The following is a 7044-nucleotide window of genomic DNA, read 5'->3' as shown; positions in this document are numbered from 1 at the left end:
TTTCCATGCCTTCCCCAGACAGTGATGCACAAGAAGAGGCAAAGGAGAGAGCCAACCTGTGTAAAGGCTTTTAAAGACTTTGCATGGGTGCCAGTAACTCCTAGCAGACTTCCAAATTTACATCCAAACTCAAGTGACAGAATCCCACATTTGAATTTTTAGATTGGCTCTTGGAACATGTGTTTGCTTGTACATGCTCTCAGTTAAAGAGCCATTCTTCAGACTGGTGTTTTAAAACTGAATCCAAAGGAAAACTTGGAAACTGAAGAAAATTGGGTAAAAGATAACGCTTCTTCATACAGCTCAGTTGTAGACCAGATCCCCTTCTTGACGTGAAGCCATTAAGATCTAGTGACTTCAGCAGAACTTTGACTTCATGACATCTAAACCTCCCAAACTCTGGATATATTTGAATTCTGGGGTTGGTTTGAGAACCAACCGGTTTTAGTTTTCCAGTTTCAAGGACCCAGCAGTTGCATGAGTTGGGATGGTCTTGCCAGTAGTGCATAAGCTGCTCCGGTTTTTCTCAGGTGTTGGGGTTCCTCGTGAGTAACAGCAGCATGCTGTGGGTTTGTTGAATGCTGTATCTTATAAAAGAAGTCTTGTAGTTAAAAAAAAAAAAAAAAAAAGGCTGTTTTATATTGCAGTAATGGCTAGTGGGCTCAACGCCCATTGCTCTGAGCACTGCATGAGCATGTCATGAAAAGACAGTTCCACCGAGAAAAACCTTACCATCTAAAATAGGTGAGGATGGCAAACCGAGACACAGTAGAGGAAAGTGGCAAGCCCAAGATCGCTGAGCAGGCCAGTGGCAGAGCTGGGAATCAATGCCAAGTCTCATCAGTAAGGGAAACTGGGTTAGAAAGAACCTAGGTCCTGTGTCTGCTAGCCCAGAGACTTATGCAATAGGAACCTTGACATTAATGAAGTGGCGTTAGACGCCCTAACAGGTACAGAATCTGTGGTTTTATGCCTCTTTGAAGACTGTCTAGCACAGTGGTTTTCAACATTTTTTTTTCACTTGCGGACCCCTAAAAAAATGTCAGATGCAAGTGCAGACGCCTTTGGAAATGTTGAATAGAGACGAATTGTAAGTATGGGTATTCACATACTTTTAATTGATCATAGTCATCTTACGTGTACCCCTTGGGCATAGTCTGTGGACCCTCCCAGGCGTCTGTGGGCCACAGTCTGAAACCACTGGTCTAGCATATTGTGTCGGGAATCTGGATGACGAGGACAGTGACAAGGAAATGTTGCAAGAGGGCATGGACTGTTTTTATTACTCCCTTCAATAACAATGTAAGCAACTGGAAGAACATTTGTTTTTGTTTAAACATTTAAACATTTGCTTTAAATATTTAAACGGAAACGGTTTCTTCTGATTGTTAAGTCGGTAAAAGTAACTTAGCAAAAGGTCTTTTAAGGGAAAGTGCAGTGTGCCTGTTGAGTGCGTTTTATTTGTAACAGGCTGTTGTGATACGCACCCTTTGGATAAACCTGTGCATTTTAAAGGATGTAAGCCATATGTTATCTATATTCCTCTAACGTGTAGAGGTCCCAGCTGAGATCAAGGCTTCAGCAAGCTAGGTGCCGACTGTCTGACTGACCGGCTAGGACAAGACTTTACACAGTAACTGAAAAATAAAAAATGTGAAGGGGAAACAAGTGAACTAGCAGTAAAAAGAAGGACTCAAAGTCACCTACCTACAGTAGTGCCTGCTGGGCCTGAAGCAGAGCAAGGCCTTGCTGTGCTAGGTACTAGGCAGTCATTTAGCATGAAACGATCTCTGGCTTCAACAGACTGTGGTCTAAGTAGACAAAGGATGGGATGGGAGATAGGCAACGATAAGGGATAATGATGTGTTCGCTGCCTCTGTCCTGTTCTGTGGCTCAGGCAATGGGCTGCTGGAGATGACCACAAACCAGCCTTCCACAGGGCAGCGTATTAGCATCAATCCTCTTTGACAGCCATACCAATGATCAACCCAAACGGAGCAATACGAGGTTCTTCATCTATGCTGATGATCTACGTATGCACCATGACACAAGAGAAGGACTTTGCCACTGTTGAGAGTAGACTAACGTGCACCAAGACCTCTCAGATCAATAGCATATAAACCAGCTTTGTGCCAACCCGGCCACGATGCAGGTCACAGCCTTTCACCTACACCATAGAAAAGCCAAGCAGAAATTAAATACCATCTCGGATGGAATTTAATCACCCAAACCCTGTGTACCCGGGGGTTACGTTGGACTGAACGCTTACCTTCAAAGCACACGTAGAGAAGGTGAAAGGGAAAGCCAGCACCTGCAACAGCATACTTCAAAAGTTGGGTGTCTCAAAGTGGGGAGCAAACCCAGCTACATTATGAACCACCGCTATTACCTTGTGTTACTCCACTGCAGAGTAGGCATGTCCAGTACGATCAGTTCATGCCAAGAAACTAGACCCGGTTCTAACGACAGTCTCCATGAAATAACAGGATGTCTAAAGCCAGCACCAAAGGATATCCTGCTTTTCTTGGCTGGCATTGTACCACCTGATATCAGAAGAGAAATGAGCCAGAAAAAGAAAGATCTCAGCAGATGGAAGACCTCAGGCATCCACTTTATGGTCACGCAGAAGTAACCAAATAACTTAAAGAGCAAACGAGTTTTGTGATCTGTGTTGTGCCCTTGGACGTGATGGCTTGCAGGGCATAACTGAGATTATGGAAGGAAAGATTATACACAACCCGATGCCCTGAAATGGACCTGGACCCCTTGGAGGACCTTCCTAGAGGGACTGCTACAGACTGGTCAATATAGCGATGCCTAAACCGCCTGTGCATGCAAACTGGAAGATCAGAAACAAACATGATCAAATAATCATAGTATCATAGTAACCTAGGGACCTAAACAGATCATCAGGTCCGACCCCCTGCCCCGGGCAGGAACGGGTGCCGGGATCGTATCACCCCAGCCAAATAAGGCTACTTTCATGACATCCATGCACACAAGTAAGGTGAAGTGCAAATTATTGACCACCTGCTCATTTGTCAGCTCCTTGGTGAGACCTGTATGAAGGAGGACCTTGCTGCAGCAATGGCAAGAGCTGGTTTTCCAAGGATACAAGAAGCAGCAGGAGCCCCGGCAGAACCAGTAGCAGTACTCACGTCTCCTAGTTCATGGTCTAGCTCCATATATCACGTTGTCTTTCCTCTATATAGCAGCAATCTTTAGAAATTATATGCCTGGTTTTCAAATGGGCTGAGCATCAATCCTGTACTGAAAGGGGCTATTCCCTTTTGTGATGGATTTCGGGATCCGATTTTGTTCCAGGTTCAGGTGGAATTCCAAAATTTCAAAATTCCACCTGAAAAAAGGCTGAAGGAGGTCTTTCATGGTCAGGGAAGATGGTTGAGGCTCACATCCTTAATCAAGTATTAAAGTCACACTTGAGCACAAAAATCATGTTGATGTGGTTGTGATTTACCTTTAACAGAAATTTTGCAAGATGACACCATTTCCCAAAAGTGTTGTAGATTATGGAACAATTTTCTGGTGGGACCTGCATTGCCCAAGTGCCTTCGCGCTCCTCATGAGCTGTAGTTAGCAAATCATAGTTTCCATTGCTCTCAGGTTAGTGAGAGTTATCTTCTGTTCACACCTGGAGCATCCAGGCTGTTTAGTGCGTTGAAAAATCAAAGTTTATTTACCCATTTCTTTCCATCAGTTTGTCCAATAAAAGATATCATCCACAAAAACCCCCTCTGAGGTAGGAAGAATACAAAACAAAACAAAAATCATCCATTGTGATTCTGAGGATCTTGAAAGCATTGCGTGTATTGTTCTGAAAAGCCAGTTAAATTTAATTCTTTTATCCCCTGATTAACCAGAAAAGTAAATATTCAGAATTTCCCCAAATGCCAAAAGGCAGTATCATGATCTTCTCTCTGTCAAATCTTATTACCCAAATCCTCTTCTCCTTGCTGCTAGAGCTTTCCAAAAAAAAAAAAAAATACTGCAAGAATTTTTCTTAATGGAAAACGTTGTTAGTCTTTCAAATAACCAGTTCTCAGACACTGCAAACTCTCTTATCATAGCTCTACCAAACACATTTGCTTCCTGAGGCCCTGGCAGTACCATGTTTGGTCCAAAGAGGATATTGGTTTACAAAGCTGCAGTTTCTAAGAGAAGTCCTTTATAAAGGAAAATATCAGGTCTTGCTCCACTTTCTAGCGTCAATATAGTTACCCATCAGTATTATCATCGGTTACCTGCACTTTTGCAGTCAGTGCAAGCGTTCAAATGGATATTGTGCTTGGTTGTGAAAAGTTTCCTTGAGTCAAAGTTTCAAAATATATGAATATATATATATTTTTTTCTTTTGTTCTGTTAATGGGCTGGAGTACACGTGGTATAAATCAGAGTAGCGCCACAAAGTCAAAGTGGTGTTTGAATTTATACAAACTAGCCTGATACTTTTCTTTCCTCCTTTTTAACAGCATTTTCCAGTTTGCAATGTGTGGAGTTAGCAAAGGTTGCCTCTACCAGTTACTATAGCATCTACTTATTGAAAGAATAGAGGAAATACGTAGCTCTTTGGATACAGTGCGGCACCAGTTTCTAGTTTAGTGGATTCTAGAATGCAGAATACCAAAAACTGGGATGACTTCTTGTATAGGCGCATCCATTTGCTAAAGGGAAGATGGCAGGGGTTTTTTTTCCAGTTGGTTGTAACTGTGTATACCCATTGCAGTCTCTGGGCCTTGTTGCACTTTATGCTGTGACCTGCACAAATGTTGATTGGTGTTAATGTTGGAGTTTGGAGCAGTTGCACCCTTAGTCTAGAACAGGGGTGGGCAAAATAGGGCCCCTGGGCTGGATGCAGCCCACCAAATGACTCTATCAAGCCCACGGTTGCCCTGGCTTTTGGTGTCTCTAACCCTTCTCCACGCTGCAACCGGCTGCAGCAGCAGCAGAAGCTCCAGCTTCAGTGGTCAGGCAGCTACTCCCCTCCCCTCCCCAGCCTGGCCTGCCCTGCCTCCAGCCCCCAGCGTATGCCCCAAGGCACAGGGTGCTGAGCTTCTGGCTAGGCGTCTGCCCGGCAAGTCTGTCTGTGTGCCACTCCACCCCTGCAGCCCTTCACGGACCCGACAGTGCAGCCCCCGGTGAGAGTGGATGCTCAGGTGTTCTCCTAACTGGCAGGGGATGGGGTACAAGAGGAAACAGAACAGGAGCCATACGTTATCTGGACCCTGTTGGGCTGGACTGGGGCCTGGTAGGGCAGGGGCACCGCTAATGCAGCGGCCCGCTGTGGTCCTGTGCCTTGCGCCATGTGGGCACAGCTCCTGCCTGACCCTCATGCTTTGGGCTGGCGCAGCTCCTGCCTGACCCTGGTGCAGCTCTGGCTGACCCCAGCACAACTCCTGCCCAACTCAGAGTCTCTGGTACATAGCCAGGTCAAGCAGGAGCCGCACCAGCTGTGTACCAGCTGTGCCCGCTTGGCCCAAAGTGGTGCATGGGAACGCGGCACAGCACCAGCTTGGCCTGGTCTTGTGCTGGGGACTCGGGGCAGGGGAGGGGGTGCAGGGAGAAGCGAGGAACACAGCAAAAGCCCGGCTGGGCTTGAATAATCCCTGGCTCCCAGCCCCCTTCTCCCTGCACCCTTTTGCCTGCCCCGAGTCTGCAGCACATGACCAAGTTGGGCTGATGCTGCCCTGTGTTGCCGTGCACTGCTTGGGGACACATGGGTGTAGCTGGAGTGGCTGGCACGGCTTCTTCCTGATCTGGCCACGTGCCGGAGACTTGGGGACGAGCTACAAGGAAACCTGTGGGGAGCTTGTGCAATTGTGCACGAGTGTCTGTATGCATGCATGCGTGCAAACGCCTTAAGTGGCCCTCCAGCCCAAATAATTGCCCACCCCTGGCCTAGAAACTGTCCCCCACCCCCCACCTGCACAGGTGTGACTTGCTGCTAGAGGCCTGGTGAGCAGGGGCAGGATTAGGAGCTGTAGGACTAGAGGACTGATGAGCCAAGACAGGCTTCATTTCCTGCTGTATGGGCAAGGGTGTCAGAGGTCCTGGGATACTTGGGGACTTCAGCGTGGGCAGCACAGTTTTGGGGAGTGACCACAGCTTAATGGAACAGGAGCTGGGTAGTGCAGATCGGAGATAATCCTGCCATGGAGTGGCGTAACTTTGAGCCGCATAACGAGTGCTTAAAACCACTTCAGCGTGTTAATGTGCTGACAGTCCAAGGGTTAAGAGCTCCAGGAGCTGCCCAAAATTACTGTGTAATGAGGCCGCCTTGTGTAACCAACTGAAAGATTAAGGATTCCCCCCCCACTTTTTTTTCTTAATCTTAAAATTGTATGGTACCACTGATGGGAGGTGCATTACCCACTGAGGTGTCCTATTTATGGATATTACAGAACAACCCATGTCTCATTGATAATCTTTTAATTAACTTTCTGAAAATTGGATTGGGCAATTTGTACTTAATTACCAAGAAGGAACACAAAGCTTCTGCCCTTGTTTAAGTAAAGCGGTAGGGGAGGGGGAGAAAAAGGAAGCAGAAGAGTGAATCTTCCCTTCTTCTTTCCCCCTTTTGCCCCCGACTCCCGCCTCTGATACTAAACCTTACTAAAATAGGTGGATAAACTATTCAAGTGTTATCCGCAGAAGAATCCAGATATGAAAAAATCACTGCTGAAACGAGGGGTAGACCTTGAGGTTTTCTCATAGGTGCGGCTGCTGTTCTTCTGCTACTATTCCAAAATTGTATGTGCAAGGCATTTGTCCCCATTTTAAAGCCAGGAAAAGTGAGGTGCCGAGAATTTACGTGGACCATGAGACCCTGGCAGGGCCAGGACATAGAAGCCCAGTCTTCTGACTGTTGGCCCCTTTTTACTCGGCCGCTCTGCCTCTTGCATGAGCCGTGCAGAGCATTTTGCATTGCTGGGATTGCCATTTCGGAAGCTGCGCAGACACTGCATTGATTGGGACATCGTGCTTTCTAAGACAAGTAGCATTTGTCTTTGCTGTCGGACAGAGTGC

The sequence above is a fragment of the Alligator sinensis genome, unplaced genomic scaffold (genome assembly GCF_000455745.1).
Source record: "Alligator sinensis unplaced genomic scaffold, ASM45574v1 scaffold547_1, whole genome shotgun sequence".
In the NCBI taxonomy this organism is placed as follows: domain Eukaryota; kingdom Metazoa; phylum Chordata; order Crocodylia; family Alligatoridae; genus Alligator; species Alligator sinensis.
This window is presented reverse-complemented; position numbering follows the sequence as displayed.